Source organism: Crotalus tigris, unplaced genomic scaffold, assembly GCF_016545835.1.
Source record: "Crotalus tigris isolate CLP2741 ecotype Arizona unplaced genomic scaffold, ASM1654583v1 scf7180000024461.2689607, whole genome shotgun sequence".
Classification (NCBI taxonomy): Eukaryota; Metazoa; Chordata; class Lepidosauria; order Squamata; family Viperidae; genus Crotalus; species Crotalus tigris.
The window spans coordinates 1,719,449-1,741,792 of NW_024100631.1; the positions used below are offsets into that span (position 1 = coordinate 1,719,449).

Consider the following 22,344-nt stretch of genomic DNA (forward strand, 5'->3'; position numbering starts at 1 on the left):
CACATTCTTTCCAGTTTGTGTCAGCTTCACATCAACCCTCAATCTGCTACTGTCCCAATCTCAAGACCCCTTGGAGTGAACATTTTACCCCCGTCCACCACCCAGCTGAGATTCCGTCTTCATGGCAATATCTCCCAGCATTAATTTCTCAGCATGGGCCCTATTTCCATCTCTTTGAGAAGCAAGCTCGGAGTTCTTGTGCTGATAGCTTTTTTGGTTTGTTTTGCTTTTTGACGCAAACACGATATTTGTCCCGTTCTGTTTAGTCCAGCAATGGTTGAGCAGAGCAGTTGCGAAAGAGTTTCAAAGGACTAAATATAAATTACGCTGCAAAAAGCCACAGCTGGAAGATTAGAAGATAGACCTAGGGCAGGGTTTTAAGATCCAACTCAAAGATCTAAATTCCAGATTATTATTTCTGCTGGAGAGACGGCCATTTGCAGATATAAAAATCTTATTTGGGCTGAATTGGACAATCAATGCACCCTGTTGCTAACTATTCATCCTATTTACATTGTACAAGAGGGCACACAGGATGTGCAATATCCTTTCTTATTTCTCTGCTGCCGTAGTGTGGCCTTTAAAAGTTAAAAAGAGCCACATCTGACCGATGTAATGCAGTTGAAATTCTCAGTTCACCTCTTAACCATTCATGCAAAGAGTTTTGGTCAGCAGCAAAAAAAAAGAAAAAAAGAAAAAGAAAAAAGAAAGAAAAGAAACTGGACCGATCAATTGGATCATTTTGCATATCAGGGAGAAATTGGGTAATAGCTCTTTTTTTTAAAAAAAAAAATCACAGTGGAAACAGGCAGGTGCTCCCTTGATGACAGTTTTTGATTGATCACCTAACATTCCTTTTCTGAGCGATTAATTTGTAGGAGAAATGTTCTCTTATCAGCATTTTTGGCTAAGATTAGGTGAATAGCACTGATTCTGGCCAGTGAATAGTTTTCTGACACTACCTACACAAGTCAGATGAATAGAATAGAATAGAATAGAATAGAATAGAATAGAATAGAAATATAGAGTAGAATAGAATAGAAATATAGAGTAGAATAGAATAGAGTAGAATAGAATAGAAATATAGAGTAGAATAGAATAGAATAGAATAGAATAGAGTAGAAATATAGAGTAGAGTAGAATAGAATAGAATAGAATAGAATAGAATAGAGTAGAGTAGAGTAGAGTAGAGTTGAGTAGAATAGAATAGAGTAGAATAGAATAGAATAGAATAGAGCTGGTAGGGACCTTGGAGGTCTTCTAGTCCAGCCCCCTGCTCAAGCAGGAGAACCTATACTATCTCAGACAAATGACTGTCCCCTCTCTTCTTAAAAACCTCCAGTGATGGAGTGCCCACGATTTCTGAAGGCAAAACTGTTCTACTGGTTAATTGTCTTCAATGTCAGGAACTTTCTCCTTAATTCCAGGTTGCTTCTCTCCTTGATCAGCTTCCAACCATTGCTTCCTGGGAGTTGAAGTCCACAAGTCATAAGAGAGGCAAGGTTGCCTACCCTTGCAATCTACAGTCTCAGCATCTTTTTTTAATATTGTGGCGACCGAAACCTGCTTGAAACATGCTCCTGCCTTCCAAGGTGATCTTTTTTTTTTTCTCTTCTGAAAGGGGCAAAGTCAGGTCTGGCTGTGCAAACACAGACTCTTGGGTGCACTCGCTGCTTTAAGCCTGCTGCTTTGTTTTGCACTTAAGTGACCTACTCTTTTATGGACCATCAACTTGTACGTCTTTTAAGAGCCTCTCCGGAGCCCTCCCATTCCACTGGGTCAGGGTGGATTCTCCAGCTGAATGAGGTCAGTGATAGTTCAGCCTTCCAGCTTTTCTTCCAGGCTCTTAATTCAATGGGGAGCTGCCCAGCGCTTTTCCTTTCTTAATCCCATTCGGTAATTGGTGCAACTGATTTACCCGGAGACAAAATTGCATCACGATCCCAAGCAGTGAAGCGAAAACAACCGTTTGATTCTACTTCTTTGACACAATGGCAGCCTCAAGGAGATGTTTTCTGCCGAAGTTTAACCCTCTCCCTGCAGCCCTGCCAGTACTTAACGGAGATTTATTTGCAGGCAGCTTAACCTGCTGCAAGTAGAAGCTGTCTATACTGTATATCATATTTGCATCCAAAGGGACGCAGTTCATCTTGCTGAATCTGTTCCTAGGTAAAACGTGTTCGGTAGGGTCTTTGGCGCTCCCTGTGCTTAGCTGCTTTCTTGCAGACGTTTCATTGCTGGCACTGATGATGTTACTGAGTTGGGTAATGAAATGTCTGCAAGAAAACAAAGCTCAGAGAGCACCAAGAACAACTCCTCCTCCTCCTCCTCCTCCTCCTTGGAACACCCACTCCTTTTCAGTATTGATGATGTTGTCTAGTTGGGTCGTGAAGCATCTGCAAGAAAACCCCCAACCTCAGAGAGCACCAAGGACCAACATATCAACCCTGAGCTACAAAAATTCTCTCTACAAAAACTTCCTGACAGTGAGAACAATTAATCAGTGGAACAGCTTGCCTCCAGAAGCAGTAAATGCTCCAACACTGGAAGTTTTTAAGAAGAGACTGGACAGCCATTTGTCCGAAATGGTGTAGGGTTTCCTGCCCGAGCAGGGGGTTGGACTAGATGACCTCCAAGGTCCCTTCCAACTTTACTACTATTACTATTACTATTACTATTCTTCTAGAAGTAAAATGTGTCCCTCTCCTCTCACTGAAATAGGATGCTAGCTCCATGTTTTTGTTAGTTGCAAAGTCGTGTCCAACCCATCGCGACCCCATGGACAACGTTCCTCCAGGCCTTCCTGTCCTCTACCATCTTCTGGAGTCCCTTTAAGCTCATACCTACTGCTTCAGTGACTCCCTCCAGCCACCTCATCCTCTGTCGTCCCCTTCTTCTCTTGCCCTCCATCTTTCCCAGCATTAGGCTCTTCTCCAGTGAGTCCTTCTCATTAGGTGGTCAAAGTATTTGAGTTTCAACTTCAGGATCTGGCCTTCTAAAGAGCAGTCAGGGTTGATCTCCTCTAGGACTGACTGGTTTGATTGCCTTGCCATCCAGGGGACTCGCAGGAGTCTTCTCCAGCACCAGAGTTCAAAGTCTTCCATTCTTTGGCGCTCAGCCTTTCTTATGGTCCAACTTTCACAGCCATACATTGCAACCGGGAAAAACCATACATGCCAGCTCCATACATCAATCTAATTTGACTTGCTTTTTTGGGGGGATTAGTATGTGGTTTGACTTCAGCTATTGTGGCTTGTAGCCCACGCTTTAGGGATGAGCCTGATGTGCAAAATCATCTAGCATGGTTTATTCTACAAACCATGGATGAAACCACCATGTCATGGCGTGAAATCCATTGTTAAAGATTTGATAATTTGATTTTAGTGTTAGTCAGTTGCTCTGAGAAAAAAACTGGTTCCTACTCCAATGAAATGAAAGGTGACCATCTCCCATCTAGGTTACATCGAATGATCAAAGACATTGTTTGTAAAAAAAAACATTAATTGCTTATGTATAGATATTTCCCCCATGTTAAGGGCAGCTCATTATACTATTTAAAGTATCTTAATCTCAACCCATAACTGGCTAATGATTTTTATTATCATTTTCACATCCTCTACAATTTTATGTCATTATTTTATTGCACACTTCTGAAAATGATTTTGCTAATGGACTGCTTGAGTCTCCCTGACGTTGGCTGTGGCAAGGACTATTTGGCAGTCTTCTTAAATATGCAAACTTCTAATTAGGGCTGGTGTCCTAGTGGATCCTTCATCAGGCCCATGTTTTGGGTGAGGGAAACTCTAAAAAGTACTACTTGGAAGAAACCCCAGGTTTCTTTGTATTTATTTGAGAAGAGATCTAAACATTTTGTCCAGGTGCAATTCAAGGTGCTGGTTATCACCTTTAAAGCCCTACTTGGTTATCTGTATGACCACATCTCCTTGAGAGTGTCTGCCCACCCTATTAGGTTAGATTGGATAGGTGAACAGGCTTCAGATCCTCTCCCTTAAATGTTGCACCTGATGGGACTTCAGAGGCGTGCCTTCTTGGTGGCCACCATAGTCCTTTAGAATAGTCTCCCAGCTGTAGGAGATGAGCAAGCCGAGCTGGGAGGTGGAGTTAAACAAGTCAGTAGCCTTGAATTGTTATGTCACCACAAATGGTCTAAATCCAACTCCTCTTGAATTCCCTTAAACCATTATCTGGTGCCAATTTCGTCTTGAACGTCAGTTGAATAGATTCTTCTGTATAGCCTGAGCAATAAAGCTTCTGAACTGCACGGTCCTGATTTTTTGCACCTGACATTAATCTCACAAATCTAATCATAAGCTTAGGATAATAATCAAGTCAACACTAAATTGGCACCAGATAATAAGGGTCAGTAGAATACAAGAGGAGCTGGAATGTTTTTGGAATGTAACAACTCTAAGGTGAAGTCTCATTTAACTCTGCCCCCCCCCCCCAGCAAAACAAAGAATCCCTTTCCCTTTTGCCTTCCATGGGGAATTGAAGAACTGGCTCTTCCCCCAAGTATTGACTTAAGATGGGGGTTGAGATAGGGAGATGTTTGTCTTCATGCCTGGATTGTAGAGAATGTCTTATGGATAGTTGTGAGCTGCTAGAGTCTTCCTATGAGATAAGCAGTCCTATTTGTTGCTGTTAATTGTGAAGTCGTGTCCGACTCATCATGACCCCATGGACAGTGTTCCTCCAAGCCTTCCTGTCCTCTACCATCTTCTGGAGTCCATTTAAGCTTACGTCTACTGCTTCAATGACTCCATCTAGCCACTTCATTTTCTGTCATCCCCTTCTTCTATTGCCCTCAATCTTTCCCAGCATCAGGCTCTTGTGAGTCCTTCCTTCTCATTAGGTGGCCAAAGTACTTGAGTTTCAACTTCAGGATCTGGCCTTCTAAGGAGCAGTCAGGGTTGATCTCCTCTAGGACTGACCGGTTTGATCGCCTTGCAGTCCAGGGGACTCGCAGGAGTCTTCTCCAGCACCAGAGTTCAAAGGCCTCCATTCTTTGACCTCTTAGCCTTTCTTATGGTCCAACTTTCACAGCCTTTCAATGAATAAAGAAATAAAATAAAGATTACATAGGAAGGGTGTAGTGGTCTAAAAGTGAGAAATAAATGTGGCTGTTGCACAGAATGGAAACTTGGGATCTGATGGAGGAATGCCTAGAGGCAAATACAATGTGTAAAATTTATTTTTGGAGAGAAGGATTGTTGTTGTTGTTTGACTCACAGTGAGGATTTGTCCTAATTTCCACTGAAAACAGCAAATTGAGAAGCAGACACTTTGTCAAAGGAAGATGTGATGCTATTGGAAAAGACATAAACAGGTTATTTCTCTCTATGTGCCCATTGATGGCCAATGAGTTGATGGCCCATTGATGACTGCTCCTTAAGGATCTGGAGCAGTTGACACATCCTCTTTGACAAGCCACATTAGGCTGGTTGTCCTCTGCTCTCCCTGCCCTCCTGCTCTTGAAGAGAGACAAAGAGGTCAGTCTCTCTGTGGAAGAACAAGTGGACACAACTTTGACATTTCCGAAAAGTCAGTGTTTGGAAGGACTCATGAGAACATTCCAGTCTGGAAAGACATTGTGTACTCAGACATTAAAGCCATTGTTGTCCCACCAAAGTACTTCAAAGAGAGAACCAGTGTGAAGGGGGCAAATTAGCCTCCATTAGCAGCTCCTCAGAGTCATTTCCCTGGCATGTTTGATGGGTCTGGAAAGATGGGGTAATAATACAGTGGCTGTTGTGAATTTGTTCTTTTCTTGGATTTGAATGTCCAATCTACTGTTCCTGTTTTGGGATTTGGACCTGATTGTGATTCTGGTCGTAGGTCGAGGACTATTTTCACGTCCAAGGAACTTGGCTTCGGGTCTGAAGAGTTGCTGCCTCTTCCACAGCTGTCACCCAAGCTGCTTTTCGCATTTCATGCCCACAACGTGGTAGGGAAAATGTAGGCTGCCAAAAAAATTCAATGACCATCCAGCTAAAGTTATCTTGATGAAGTGTAAAATTCACCCACTGGCTGCAGCTGTTGAAGGTTTTACAAGCAGGAGCCGAGTGTACTGCAGAGTAGGTTCCCCCCCCCCCCAAATAACCTAGTCTACACAACCCTGAGACACTTCCTTTCCTGCTCAAGAATGACACAATTTCCAACCTAACCCTTTACCAAAAATTAGAGGAGGCTGATTCAATATTAAGGCGATACTTCCAGATGAGGTATGGACACTACTTGTCTGCCATGTTGGGTTGGGAATCACAAAGTCCCAAGCTAAGGATAAATCTCTGTTGAGATCTTCTGGGCAGGAACAGAACATTCAGCTCTTTCATTTTTGTTTCTTTATTTTGAGGATTTGCCTAAAACCAAGAAAAGGGTTTAATTAAAGGTCATACGTGATGGACTGGAGATAACATCTAGGAGACACATCTGGCTAGCTTTGATGCGAGCGGTGTCATATGTCTCCTTTGTGACTGTTCTTACTTGATGTACTTGAGATGTTCCACCTAGGAGACACATCTGGCTAGCTTTGATGTGATCGGTGTCATATGTCTCCTTTGTGACTGTTCTTACTTGATGTACTTGAGATGTTCTACCTAGGAGGCACATCTGGCTAGCTTCCAACTAGGAGAAACATCTGGGTGGCTTTGATGTGATCGGTGTCATATGTCTCCTTTGTGACTGTTCTTACGTGATAGACTTGAGATGTTCTATCTAGGAGACATATCTGGCTAGCTTCCACCTAGGAGAAACATCTGGCTAGCTTTGATGTGATCAGTGTCATATGTCTCCTTTGTGACTGTTCTATCATTAGCAACAGATCAACAAAACAGGCTCTCTCTCTCTCTCTCTCTCTCTCTCTCTTTCCCTCTCTCCCTCCCTCCCTCCCCCCCCTCTCTCTTCCTCTTCCTTCTCTCTGCAAAGCCCACTCCCTTATAACACTGATGATGTTACCTAGTTTGATAATGAAATGTCTGCAAAAAAAAACCATCCTCAGAGAACATCAAGGACCCCACAGTTCTCCTCCTCCTCCTCCTCCTCCTCTTCCTCCTCCTCCTTTCTGCAAACCCCATTCCCTTTTAGCACTGATGCTGTTACCCAGTTTGGTAATGAAATGTCTGCAAGAAAACACCCAAGTTCAGAGAGCACCAAGGACCCCACCTCTGATAAGACTGATAGACAAAAACTGGACCCTTCTTGAAAATATTACCAGAGTTGACTCATTGCCCATCCGCGTACCTGCCAACCTTTCCAACAAGCAAATCTGCATTGAGGAGCCGAACTAATAATTGACTTCATTGTGGAATGTAATCTTTGACTTCTCCCTTTCTTCCTCTTCTTCCGAATTATTTCTCGGCACTGTGGCCCTTGATTAGGTTAGAATATGGTCTGAATGTTGTTGTTCTTATTTTTTCCCCTGTCTTTCTCGTTCGCCCAGTAATCTTCGTTGATCATTTGAAATTGATTAGCTATGGGTGCCGTTTCCCATAGAAGAACACGTTTGACTTCGTCCCAAGTCTAAGACATTTTGGCTGAGGCTGAATGGGAATTGTTGAGCTGTGAATTTCCCAGTGACACACAGGATTAAGGCTTGGCATTATCAGCCGGGGTTGTTAGAACAATGGGGATTTACTGAAATATTGCAGAAAGATAATCCTGCCTGGCAGAGGATGGCAAAAGCTTTCGATTACTCTTTTTCATCCTCTCCCCCGTTGTTGTTTTTTTCGTTCTTGCGCATCGTGCTTCTAAATAAGCCACCCGGGCTGCCCATTAATAGAAATCTAATCATTTCCCGAATCGGTGCTTCATTCTTCTAATGATCAGGCTGACTCAATTAAAGAAACAACAACAGTCATCCGACTTGATGGTACCTGAACGATCAATTGGATTATTCTAAAAATACAGGTAGTCCTCAACGTACGGCCACAGTTGAGCCCAAGCATTGTGTTGCTAGGTGAGACAGTTGTTACGTGGGTTTTGCCCCATTGGATGAGCTTTCTTGCTGGAGTTGGGAAGCAACTCTGGCAGTTGTTAAATTAGTAACATCGCGGTTACTGACATCCCTATGGACTCCGTGTGTCAGAAAGTCGCAACACAGAATCACCTGATCCTGGGACACCGTAACCATCATAAATAGGAGTCAGTGGCCAATGTCTGAATTTTGATCACCTGGCCGCAGGGAGGCTACAATGGTTAGAAGTGTGAAAATCGGTCGTAATTCATTTTTTCAGTGCCGTGGTAACTTCGAATGGTCTAAATCAGTGGTTTTCAACCTTTTCTATACCCCGCATCCCTTGAACGCTTCTGATATCTTCTCACACTCCTTACAAAAGTTCAAAATAACGGCAAGAAATTATGCATTATGCACTATAATTTTGAAAACTCCAAGTTTTTGCACCCCCTGGAATATCGTCTTGCACCCCTGGTTGGGAATCCCTGGTCTAAATGAACTGTTGTTGTAAGTCAAGTGTGAACTTCAGACTAATGAACTCAACCAAGCAAGCACCATCAAGACGATCTGATCTCTTAATGCTGCTCTCTCGAGAACTGTCCAATCCTTACTTCATAGCTCCTAGCTTCATCTGATTAATGCCAGCTATCTCACACCTCTTCACTGCTGGACTAGACATGCTTGCTTTCTCTTTCCCTCTGGATGTAGGAGAAGAGCAGGCTGAGCTGGTGGGTGGCATTAAACATGTCATTAGCTTAGAGTCGTTATGTTGCCACAAACCATCTCAGTCCCAGCACCTCTTGAATTTGGTTGACTCTTTTCTAGTGCCAATTTAGCATTGAACTTTAGTTGACTAAATCTGACTTCAGCAATAAATCTTCTGAACTGCAACTTCATGTATGGTCCTGATCCTTTGTGCCTGACATTGACTTCTTCTCATGGATGCAAAATATTTGTAGTTCAGGGCTGAACTGTGGGGTCCTTGTTGTTCTCTAAGCTTGGTGATTTTCTTGCAGATGTTTTAGGACCCATCTAGGTAACATCATCAGTGCTAGAAGGGAGTGGAATTTATGGAGAGGAGGGAGGGAGGTGGAGTCCTAGGTACTCTCTGAGCTTGGTGGTTTTCTTGCAGACATTTCATTACCAAACGAGGTAATGAGTGCTAGAAGGTGGAATTTATGGAGGGAGGGAGGAAGGGAGGGAGGGAGGGAGGGAGGAAGGAAGGAAGGAAGGAAGGAAGGAAGGAAGGAAGGAAGGAAGGAAGGAAGGAAGGAAGGAAGGAAGGAAGGAAGGTGGAGTCCTAGGTATTCTCTGAGTTTGGTGATTTTCTTGCAGACATTTCTTTACCAAACTAGGTAACACCATCAGTGTTAGCAGATAGTTTGGTAATGAAATGTCTGCAAGTAAACTAAGGACCACACAGAAGCAAAATCTCCACTCTTCTGGAGAGCGGTGCCCAAATTCTCCTGATATCTTCGCCTGCTTCCAAAGTAGAAGAGTCAAAGGATGGGTCAATGTTCTTCAACTCATAATCGGTGTTATTTATACCAGAAACGGAAGCCTTTCCATGTAAAATTCACAAGATAAATGCTAGTCCCAATGGGTGATAAATACAGATGTCAATTAAAGGCAGGTTTTTGACCTGAGAGCAAATTACTTAAGCTCTGATGTATTTTGCTCTGATTCTTCATTTTTTTTTCTCTTCCCCCTAGTGCTATTTTTCTTAGGTGGTTTAATTAGATTAATTTCCCAGCTTCTTGACATGCTGATTATACTATTGCATTTCCACCCACCTCCGATGATTCCCCAGTGGCTTTGCACGGGGTGAATGAATGAGATCACAAATCTCCTTGTATAGCTAGGGAGGTGTCCAGTAATAAATTTATTGTCTTACATATTTTTTTAATCCAGGCTGGACTTGTGGTCTTCAGTGTAGGAAGGGAATAGGATGGAGGAGTCTCTTGACATGCTTTGATGAATTTTCTTTATAAGGGCAAAGTCCCAAGCTGACTTGAATCTGGACCTTGGCCAACCTTTACGGGAGTAGCATTGCAGCTTTTGTTAAAACCAGGAATTGAACTGAGGACTTGCAAGGAAGAGATTATAGGACAGGGGTCCCCAAACGTGGCAACTTAAAAGACTTCTGGACTTCAACTCCCAGAATTCCTCCTCCTTCCTTCCCTGCTGGCAGAGGAGTTCTGGGAATTGAAGTCCACAAGTCTTAAAGTTGCCAGGTTTGGAGACTTGCTGTAGGAGAAGGAGTGGGGGGGGTGGAGTAAAAAGAGGCATCAGCCTAGAATCTTTTTGTAGTCACAAGTGGGTTAAACTCCAAACATCTCCTTGAATTCCATGGACCTCAAGACACTGCAACCAACATACATACACGCCAGTTGCTAAGCATCTGAATTTTGATCACATGACCATGAGGATGCTGCAATGATTGTAAGTGTGAGAAATGGTCATAAGTCACTTTTTCCCAGCGTTCTTGTAAATTTGGTCACCCAGCAAACTGTCGTAAGGCGAGTAACTACCTTACCTGTATGTCCTCGACGATACTAGATGTGTAAGGAAAGAGCAGATAAAACGGAGGCTTGAAAAACAAGAGTGCTTTTTTTCTCTTCTTCTGCAAAAAAAAGAAAAAAAAGGGGGGGGCGACTTAATTTTGCATGGAAATCCCTCCCCGTCTCTAATTGCTCCAGTGCAAGAAAGCTGAGCAAAAAAATCGTTTTGCATTTCAACAAAGGGTGTGGTAAGGAAAAGTGCGACATCTGCATTCAGCATTTCTGAAGGGGGGAAAAAAATGCTTACTGATCAACTCCAGCGGGAAGCTGCTCTAATTGTTTTTCTCTTTTCCTGCTTTGGTGGGGGGGGGGTTGAGGGTGTTCTAGGTCAAGTCAAACCCAAAGCAGAAAGCTGGCAATCTGTCTCCTCCAAATGGCTCTGCTAATTGCCCCCCACCTCGTTTTTGGGGGACACATTTTGCGCTGACAACTCGTGGCACATTCAGACCAGGCTAAGCGGTGGGATGAATGGAAAAACCGCTCTGTAGGTTGGGATAGATCGGGTTATGCTTAAGGAAAAATTATCCTGAAGTTGGTGAATAGGAAGCACTGATGTTGTTACCTGCTTGGGTCATGAAACATTGGTCAGAAAACGAGCCAGCTCAAGAGAGCACCAAGGACTCTACAGATCTCCTTCGCTTCCTCCTCCTCCTCTTCACAAACTAACCGCTTCTAGCATGGATGATGTTACCTAGTCCTGAAATGTCTGCAGGAAATCAACCAAGCTCAGACAGCACCAGGGACCCATTGTCATGGTCATCATCCTCTTCCTTCGCCTCCTCCTCTTCCTCCTCCCTACAATCCCCACTCCCTTCTAGCACTGATGATGTTACCTGGTTGGGTCATGAAACTTCAGCAAGAAATCAACCAAGCTTAGAGAGTATCAAGAATCTAACCATCTCCTCCTCCTTCTCCTCCTCCTCCTTCTCCTCTTCTTCTTCTTCCTCCTCCTCCTCTTCTTCTCCTCTTCTTCTTCTTCTCTTTCTCCTTCTTCTTCCTTCTCCTCCTCCTCCTCCTCCTCCTCCTCTTCTTCTTTTTCCTCCTCCTCCTCTTCTTCTCCTCCTCTTCTTCTCCTCCTTCTCCTCCTTCTCTTCCTCCTCCTCCTCCTCCCTACAATTCCCACTCACTTCTAGCACTAATGATGTTTCCTAAGATAGTTGGGTAATGAAATGTCTGCAAGCAAACAACCAAGCTCAGAGAGCAAGCACCAGTGATCCCACAGACCTCCTCCCCCCCTCCTCTCTACAAACCTCACTCCCTTCTAGCATTGATGATGTTACCTAATTGGGTAATGAAATGTCTGCAAGCAAAACAGCCAAGCTCAGAGAGCACCAAGGACTCCCACAATTCAACCTCAACTACAAATATTCTATAGGTACCAGGCTCTTTGCCGGGTTCCATTAAGTGTGGCTGTTTGTTTGTGCATACCTTGTGCAAATAGGCTGGCATGCTGTGGAGCTGTTCCCTTCTACCTCATCAATCCTGCCATTAATGTCTTTTGTGTCTGCCGGAGGTAATGATCTGCAGCATCTCCGGTGTTCAATAAACCCGCCAGGACTACATAGCTCCTGTGTGGTAACCCTGGAAGATTGAAAGTAAACATCGCCGCTCTTACAACATTTTACTTGATTACCAAGGCAAAGGAATTGTTTATTTAGTCAGTGTAAAGGGAGGGGGAGACATTCCTTCTCTGTGATAGCTGATATTAATTGATTTTTTTCCCTCTCTCTAAATTGAGTATTTGCTGAACGTTGGCTGCGCATGGGCTTAATAACTGTTAGATAAGAAGGACTATTGTCGTTTGCAGCAACAAATTCCAGGCGGTGAAGACTATTGCTAAATGGAGCAAGCGAACAATCATGTTCAGTCTTTAGAGTGAACATCACCAGGACTGGTAGCAAGGCATCTTGGAAAGCTGGAAAACGCTTTGTTAATTGGCTGTGCTCAACATTGTGTTAAGGGATGGGTTATGGGTGTGTGTGTGTGGATGGGGGGGGGCTGAATGGCACAGTGTTATTTCTCCATCCCCACTGTCCTCCTTTGCCCAGATTAATAGTCTGTCTTGTTTCCCCTTCTCCATGTGGTCTGATCCCAGCAAACAATAGGGAGAATAGAGAGCAATCAAAATGAAGCCCTAATCTAGGGATGGCAAACCTTTGAGAGACCGAGTGCCCAAACTGCAACCCAAAACCCACTTATATATCGTTGGGTGCTGGGTGAGCGTGGCCCATTGGGTGGGTGTGGCCCATTGGGTGGGCGTGGCTGCGGTGGTAACGGCAGACTGGGTGGGACTAAAAAGTTCAATCAATCAATTCCAACTTTGCAAGATCTTTATTTTTCCCGTGAGAAGTTGAAACTGATTGAATGATTGAACCTTTTTTTTTTTTGGCGGAGGCCTAAAGCAGAAAGGTTTTATAAAACCCAGCTGAAGGCCTAGGACTGGGGTGATGGTGCGCGTGCCTACAGAGAGCACAGATGATGTTACCTGGTTGGGTCATGAAACATCAGCAAGAAAACAACCAATCTTAGAGAGTATCAAGAACCTAACCACCACCTCCTGCTCTTCCTCCTCCTCCTCCTCCTCCTCCTTCTTCCCCCAAGCCCCACTCTCTTCTAACACTGGTGATGTTACTTAGTTGGCTCATGAAACATTAGCAAGAAAACAAAATAACCAAGCTCAGAGAATACCAATGATCTACCTCCCCCCCCCTCCTCCTCCCCTTCTCCTCTTCTCCAGAAATCCCATCCCCTTCTAACTGATGATGTTACTTAGTTGGGTTATGAAACATCAGCAAGAAAACAAACAAGCTTAGAGAGTATCAAGAATCTAACCACCACCACCGCCTCCTCCTCCCCCTCCCAAGCCCTACTAACACTGATGATGTTACCTAGTTGGGTCATGAAACATCCGCAAGAAAACAAGCTCAAAGAATACCAAGGACCCCATAGTCCGTCATTCCTTCCTTCCTTCCTTCCTTCCTTCCTTCCTTCCTTCCTTCCTTCCTTCCTTCCTTCCTTCCTTCCTTCCTTCCTTCCTCTCCATAAATTCCACTCCCTTCTAACACTGATGATGTTACCTACTTGGATCAAGAAACATCTGCAAGAAAACAACCAAGCTCAGAGAACACCCAGGACCCTGCCATTCAAGTCTGAGGTACAAATATTGGTGCAGCACAAATATCTGTACGATACATACTTGCTCCAAGGACATAAGATAGGTCGTGTGAAAGTCCTCCATTTTGCAAGCTGGAATTTCTCTCCCAAGGATGATACCCGAAGAATCTGGTAACCAAAACATCCTCACAACCAGTAAGCTTCAAAATGCGGGATCCTTTCACCTTGATTCTACTTCTCCCGTTGGGAATAGAGCTTAAGGGAATGTCATCTTGATTTGTAAATATTTATCAATGAGAAACGGTTTTAACCTGCGTACGAGATGTCAAATCTTCAGACTATTTCGGAATAAGGATGACAGTTTGACATTTGTCACATTTAGAGAAATGAGAGGCAATTACAATAATTGCAAGCGGATTAGTTACAGATTTGAAGATTGTGATAACTGGTCTGAAATAAAACAGCCAGCGAAGATGTTCTTCCTTATGGAAAATTGTGAAGGTGTGTATCGCACTTGAATGACATCCTGACGGTTGTTGTTGTTGTTGGGGTTTTTTTGGCAAACCAAAAGCGATATCGGCTGCAAGAATGAATGATCCAGTGTATCCTTTTCAATAGCCTCGGACTGGATATTCATCCGACATTGATTCTCTCTACCTAATGGACCGACTTAATTAAAAGCAAGTTTATCGAGTAACCCCTTTCACGGCTGGCATGTCTTGGATTCATTTTTAAGAGTTTTTAGAAGAGCTGCATTTTGGTTAAAAATAAAAACCTGTAATTGCAAGAATGACTAAATTCAAGAAGGAAAATGCCAAAGAGATATATTTGAAAGGGAAACTTGAAGGTTTTAATCAATCTGTTCCACTGTTTTTGGAAGATGTCGTAATGGTCTAAAAAACGCAGATATGATTGATCGTGGCAATGTCCTGGACTACATTCAAACTCTGAAGTTGATTCATAATTCTACATACCTTTGGGTATTCTTGAAGAGTTAAGAATATGTGTTTAAAGGCTGGAGTATAGGACAGGAGACGGCCTGGATTCTCAGCGCTGTAGGCTTGACCAGGAAGTTAATAATAATAATCAAATATCGTGGCAAGCCACTTTGGTGTTGTTGCCAAAGCAGAACAGAACAGAATAACACAGTCAGAAGGGACCTTGGAGGTCTTCCAGTCCAACCCCCCTGCTATTTATGACCTTGGCTCTTTTATGACTCGTGGACTTCAACTCCCAGAATTCCTGAGCCAGCCATGCTGAGGGGAAAGGGAGAGATTTCCAAGCTGAGCCATGCTGGCTCAGGAATTCTGGGAGTTGAAGTCCACGAGTCATGAGGGGGCCATAGTTCCCCCATGCTGGCTCAGGGATTCTGGGAGTTGAAGTCCACGAGTCATGAGGGGGCCATAGTTGCCCCATGCTGGCTGAGGAATTCTGGGAGTTGAAGTCCATGAGTCATAAAAGAGCCAAGGTTGCCTACCCCTACCCTATACCATTTCAGACAAATGATGTTCCCTAGTTGGGTAACGAAACATCTGCAAGAAAACCACCAAGCTCAGAGAGCGCCAAAAACCCCTCATTTCAACCCCATGCTACAATTATTCTTCTTTATTGGGACCCAGCAGCTAATAAACCCAATGGGTGGGGATTGATGGTCTTCAGCCATGATTCTCCACTTACCATTGCTAGAATATAGGAAGTATCAAACCTTTCGAGGTAGACTAGATTTTGAAACCAGAGTTATGAATGTCAATATTGTATGTCTACTAAATTCCACCTGGCACCTTTTTTCGGCAATTGGATTTCCAGATTGAAACAAGTCTAGGATTATCAGTTCAGGGATTCTGGAGAATTTTTCCTTCCTTAGTTGAGATGTTGGAACCAAGCCCTTGATTTGCATTTTTGGGATTCCTGCCTTGGCGAAATTGCATGCTTCTTAGTTACAGCAGGAGTCTGGATACACAACAGTTGTTCACCCAACGTTGACCCTTTCCCCTTTCAACCTCTTCCTTTCCTTGAGCCGGCATTGTGAAATTTTGACAGTGATCGTGTTGTCTTTTGGAGACAGATTGCTCAACTGCTCCTAAAGCTATAAACAAAGCCCTAATATTCCAGTCACCAGAATGCCACACAGCTTAGAGAACCATAGAAAATCATAGGCGTAGAAGGGACCTTGAAGGTTGATTAGTCTTCTAGCAAACATCCTATCCAAGAGTCCTTTTTCTATTGTCCACTGAGATGTAGCACCACTGTAGAGATTTGGTTAGATCTCCCAGCAAATGTACAATATGCTTCGGTATGGTCTACATGGCATCAATTGGTGAATGGGTTTTCCTCAATGGATTAGCAAGGGATGAACTGCATGTGTATCAGAGCCAGTTTGGTCTAGTGGTCAAGACCCCAGGCTAGAAACCCAGAGGCCATGAGTTGTAGTCCCACCTTAGGTATAAAAGCCAGTTGGATAACTTTGGGCTAATCACCAGGAGACAATGAGTTCTAGTTCTGCTTTAGTCATGAAAGCCAGCTGGGTGACTTCGGACCAATCATCAGGAGACAGTGAGTTCTAGTTCAGCCTCAGCCATGAAAGCCAACTGGGTGACTTTGGGCCAATCACCAGGAGACTGTGAGTTCTAGTTCCGCCTTAGTCATGAAAGCCAACTGGGTGACTTTGGACCAGTCACCAGGAGACTGTGAGTTCTAGTTCCGCCTTAGTCATGAAAGCCAAGTGGGTGACTTTGGACCAATCACCAGGAGACGGTGAGTTCTAGTTCTGCCTTAGTCATGAAAGCCAACTGGGTGACTTTGGACCAATCACCAGGAGACGGTGAGTTCTAGTTCCGCCTTAGTCATGAAAGCCAATGGGTGACTTTGGACCAATCACCAGGAGACTGTGAGTTCTAGTTCCGCCTTAGTCATGAAAGCCAACTGGGTGACTTTGGACCAGTCACCAGGAGACTGTGAGTTCTAGTTCCGCCTTAGTCATGAAAGCCAACTGGGTGACTTTGGACCAGTCACCAGGAGACAGTGAGTTCTAGTTCCGCCTTAGTCATGAAAGCCAACTGGGTGACTTTGGATCAATTACCAGGAGACGGTGAGTTCTAGTTCCGCCTTAGTCATGAAAGCCAACTGGGTGACTTTGGACCAGTCACCAGGAGACGGTGAGTTCTAGTTCCGCCTTAGTCATGAAAGCCAACTGGGTGACTTTGGACCAATCACCAGGAGACGGTGAGTTCTAATTCCACTTTAAGTGTGAAAGCCGATTGAACAGAACAAGTGTGGTTAGACCAATGGTAAATCAAAATTGTGAGAGAAGAGTTCGACTTGGAGTCAGTTTTGAATTTCCATCATTCTGATTGAGGCACCTCTTACTGCATTTCTCTCAGTGGGGGAGCCAATTACAAGCACATTACCTAATATCTGCATTTATTTTTGGGAGCTCTTCAAACTGATCCTCTGCAGCAAACAGCCCACTTAAAGAATCTCTGGTATGGAGTATCTCTGATAGGATAATTCTTTTTTTTTTTTAAAGTTCTTCTTTTCCCTCCAAGTCTTAAGAATTGTTGGCTTTTAATTCCAGTACAGGTAACCCTCAACGTATGACTACAATGGAGCCCCAAATTTATGTTGTTAAGTGAGTTTTCCCCCATTTTACAACCTTATACTATATGGCAGGGGTCCTCAACCTTGGCAACTTTAAGACTTGTGGACTTCAATTCTGGGAGTTGAAGTCCCCAAGTCATAAAAGGGCCAACTTTGAAGACCCCTGGGTTTCCTATCCAGTTCATTAAATGGGCAAAAAGTGACGTGGGGATGAGGTCCTTCAAAGGATCTCCTGTGGAGCTTCCATTGTATGGGAAGGGTTTTTGAGGCTAATGTGTAAGAAGGTAGATGTGACAACTCAGAAGTAACTTCTTGCTTTGAATCAATCCGAAGGTCTCCTTGGTTCAGTCTTTCTCCATGCTAGTCAACCAGACGGTCATAAACTTGAGCGTGAAGATAGTGGTCTTCTCACCTCCTCATTTCTCATCTGCTGGTCTTCCCAAGTGAGCTGTCTCTTACTCTTCTGAAGCATATGCTAATCATTTTAACCACCAGTGGCTTTGCTTTAATCTCTCCTTAAGTTTAAACTGAATTAACAAAGAGTCCAAAGATTAATTATGCTCTCTGTGAAAGACTTAAGTTTATTGTCTCCAGATTGCTAGCCGGTCTATTCTGTTGTAATGGAGAAGAAGCCGCAAAACAGCCTGCCTATTATCTTTGCACCTTGGGTAGTTTTACAAGCTCTCGTAAACAATTTGCAAAGGGTTTCCTTAGCTTTGTGGACATTTTCCCATGAATATCTCCTTACCCTGTTCCTTCCTCATTCTTCTTTAATCCCCTAATTTGGTAGGCTTTCTCTCACGAGGGTTCAGCATATAGAAATTTATTTCTATAGCCAAAGTTCACCCAGGTGGGACCAGACACCAAAATTGCTGTGTCGGTTTCTGGAATTTACAACTTATCCTCAACTCAGGACCACAATGGAATCCCAAATTTCCATTGTTAAGGGAGACAGGTGTTCCGTGAGTTTTGCCCCCATTTTATGACCTGTCTTGCCCCCGTTGTTAAGTGACTCACTGCAGTTGCGAAGTTAGTGACACAGTTATTCAGTGAATCTGACTTCCTCATTGACTTCGCATCATGTGACCCTAGAACGGGTAGGCAACCTTGACTCTTTTATGACTCGTGGACTTCAACTCCCAGAATTCCTGAGCCAGCCATGCTGAGGGAAAAGAGAGAGGTTTCCAAGCTCAGCCATGCTAGCTCAGGAATTCTGGGAGTTGAAGTCCACGAGTCATAAAAGAGCCAAGGTTGCCTACCCCTGCCCTAGAACATTGCAACCGTCCTAAACATCAACCGTCCAAATTTTGATCAGGTGACCATGGGGATGCTGCAATGGTAGTTAATGTTAAAAACAAACAAAAAAACAGTCAAGTCACTTTTTTTAGTGCGGTTGTGACTTCTAACACACGGGTGTCAAACTCACTACGTCATGGCCTCCGTATGATGCAACCAGCCCACGGGCCGGCAGTTTGACATCCCTGTTCTAACAGTCACTAAATGAGTGGTTATAAGCAGTGGTGGGATTCAGCCAGTTCTCACCACTTCGGCAGAACCGGTAGCTCATTTTTTGTTGCCCAGGCCCAGAACGGACTTCCGGAAGCGGCATCCACACAGAGAACCGGCTGTTCACCTGTTTGAATCCCACCACTGGTTGTAAGGTTAAGACTCATAGTTATGCTTCTTGGAGACCGTCCAATACTTGGAAGTCTTGTTTATGTCAATTGAGCCTCTTTATTGATCCCCTGCCTTATTTAAGGTAACGTTCGGCTCGAAAGGACAAATGTGGGTTTCATGTTTTCAACTCTTCAGGGTCAAAATTAGGTACAGGTTCTTTAACAGAACCATAGAAGAGTCGGAAGGGACCTTGGAAGTCTTTGAATCCAACCCCCTGCTGAAGCAGGAGACCCTCTCTACCGTTTTGGATAAATGGTTGCCCAGCCCCTTCTTAAAAGCCTCCAGAAGCACCCACAGCTTCTGAAGGCAAGCCATTCCACTGAATACAGAATAACAGATTTGGAAGGGACCTTAGGGGTCTTCTAGTCCTGTTCAGGCAGGAGACCCTATACCATTCCAGACATATGGTTGTCCAACCTCTTCTTAAAAACATCCAGGGTTGGAGCACCCACAACATCTGGAGGCAAGTTCTTCCACTGATCAATTGTTCTCATTGCCCTGAAGTTTCTCCTTAACTCCAGGTTGCTTCCTTCCTTGATTAGTTTCCATCCCTTGTTTCTTGACCCGCCTTCAGGTGTTTTGGAGAATAATTTGACCTCCTCTTCTTTGTGGCAGCCCCTCAAATATTGGAACACTGCTGTCATGTCACCCCTAGATCCACCCCAGGGATGATCGGACCGTGGCCAGGAACAGCTTGCTTTTTTTTAAACAGCGTGTTGTTCTAACTGGGAATACAGCAGCAAATCTTGGTATGCAGCCTGCTTCTTTAAGCAAGGGAAGAATTTCCAGCTCTTGGGGAGCTGTCATTAAAATATATAGCCAAAGGGATGGAAATGAGAAGGCCTGACCAACTGCAGACCTGACTTACACGCCAGGTGAAGGTTCAGCTCTTTCAAGGGTGACCTTCGTAGCATTCCAGATCTTTGCTCAGTTGACCCTCCAGGCTGTACACGTTTCAGAAGGGAAGCTGCTGAATCTAAAATTGGCAGCTCGGCGTCAGGCTTCAAAAGCTGCCCTGTTATGGAAGTCCCCATAATTTCTGTCATTTTTAAGAGACCTGGAATGCCATGACCTCTCTTCCCCTCCCTCCCCCCCATCATTGGCATTTCTAGAGAAGAGACAGCTACGAAAAGCTTCCTTTTAGTTCAAGGACTTTGTCCAGAGAGATAGAATGATTCCTTGCTTGACTTCTGGCTTCTACCTCTTCATTGGAGATTTTGGACTTCCATTGCAAAGCCAGAAGCGACTTGGTTTTGCACATTTCCGAAGCGTGGTTTGGACCTTTTCAACGCCGACAAGGCCCAGAGCAAAAATGGCCTGCTGCATATATTCATTGGCATATAATTCCCCAATCACGGTAGACAGTTTTAAAAGCCCAGTTACTTATTTCTGACACCCCTGCATATCCAGGGGTGTTAGGCGTAGATGTAATCATCTTACGAAAGGAAGGAGATCCTTCTCATAAAGACAAGTTATTCTGTTCTGTTCATGTTCTGTTCTGTTCTGTTCTCTACACGCTAAATTCTGTTCCGGTCTGTTCCGTTCTGTTCCTTTCCTTTCCATTTCATTCTTTTCTGTTCCATTCTGTTCCATATTCTGTTCTGTTCGTATCGTATTCTGTTATGTTCTGTACTGTTAGAATGCAGTATTGCAGGCTAATTCTGCCGACTGTCAGCAGTTTGGCAGTTCGATCCTGACCGGCTCAAGGTTGACTCAGCCTTCCATCCTCACGAGGTTGGTAAAATGAGGACCCAGATTGTTGGGGGCAATTTGCTAACTGTATAAACTGCTTAGAGTGGGCTGTAAAGCACTGTGAGGTGGTATATAAGTCTAAGTGCCATTTCTATCCTATCCTATCCTATCCTATCCTATCCTATCCTATCCTATCCTATCCTATATATTCTATTCTATTCTATTCTATTCTATTCTATTCTATTCTATTCTATTCTATTCTATTCTACTCTATTCTATTCTATCCTATCCCATCCCATCCCATCCCATCCCATCCCATCCCATCCCATCCCATCCTATTCTATTCTATTCTATTCTATTCTATTCTATTCTATTCTATTCTATTCTATTCTATTCTATTCTATTCTACTCCTATGGGGATGCAGTGGTTAAAATGCAGTACTGTAGGGTAACTGACTGCCCACTGCCAGGAGTTCGATCCTGACCAGCTCAAGGTGGACTCATCCTTCCATCCTTCCAAGGTCAATAAAATGAGGACCCAGATTGTTGGGGGCAAGATGCTGACTCTGTAAACCGCTTAGAGAGGGCTGTAGGGAACTATGACACAGTGTATATAAGTCTAAGTGCTATTGCTATTGTTATTTCCCTATATTCTGTTCCATTCCGTTCCGTTCTGTTTCCTTCCATTCTATTCCATATTCCATTCCATTGTTTGTTTATTTAGGATATTTTCTATGCCGTTTTTTTTCTTTTCTTACATGGTTTTTAGAAAGCCCAGTGATGAAAAGAATCAGCCATACCCTTTTTTCTTAAACCTGATTTATCTCTTACGGGCAGGATGAGAGATGTAAGCGGCAGAGATTTATCCACCTCCTTGCAAGTCGGCGTGCAGAATTTACAAGAGCCAGTCGCCCTATTTTTAGTTAGCTGCATTTGCATTTGCAGCCTGTTCCTCTCTTATCCTTCCCAGCCTTCAGGCTCCGAGCTTCAAAAGCCATTAGCTACCTATGATGGCTACCGAAATGTTTGTAGACCCAGCGAAACTGATTTACATCCAGCCAACAGACGCGGGTGCTTAAAATGCTTACACAGAGGGCAGTAGCTAACAAGCTATTGTGGAGTTGCAAAGAGCAGGAAGGATGTTTGCCTGTAAATTATGAAAGGTGCTGCAGGATTCACAGATTAGGAGAAGCCAGGTTGGATGCTGATTTGTCTGCTGGTCATAAAAAAATACTCCTGTCCCGAAGGAAACTGGCAATGACATTTGGGGAGGTTCCTGTTTTTCACCTTATCCAAATGGAGCAATTGTCCTTTAGCGTTTCCTTCATGCCCTACTAGGCAGAGATTGGAGGGGTTATGAGAAGGGCCTCCTGCAGACGGTTGAGTAGTGTAGGTAGTCCTCAACTTATGACCAGAGTTGGGCCTGGAGCTTCAGTTGCTAAACAAGGCAGTTCTTCAAGTGAGGGAACAGAAGATTGGATAGAAACTAGGTTTTGCAACTCATTGTGGTTTGGATGGTAGACAATGAGCAGCAAAACCTAGTTTACTCAACCTTCTATTCTGGAAACTCACTGGGTGCTTTTGGTTTTGATTCATTCATTTTTCCTTCCTTCCTTCCTTCCTTCCTTCCTTCCTTCCTTCCTTCCTTCCTTCCTTCCTTCCTTCCTTCCCTCCCTCCCTCCCTCCCTCCCTCCTTCCCACCTTACCTTACCTTACCTTCCTTTCCTTTCT

General features: G+C 43.9%; 1 protein-coding gene across 10 annotated transcripts in view; it reads left to right on the top strand.

Annotated features, from left to right (window-relative positions):
• The window catches only part of ARVCF (ARVCF delta catenin family member), a 197,890-nt gene that overhangs the window by 82,441 nt on the left and 93,105 nt on the right, over positions 1 to 22,344 (top strand). Inside the window, exon 1 of one of the 10 annotated variants that reach the window (XM_039332372.1) lies at positions 16,381 to 16,401. The exons of the other annotated variants lie outside the window; for them this stretch is intronic. The gene's annotated coding sequence lies outside the window, so the exon portion shown is untranslated. Of the gene's footprint in view, positions 1 to 16,380; positions 16,402 to 22,344 lie in introns of those variants that run through there. 10 annotated transcript variants of the gene reach the window in all.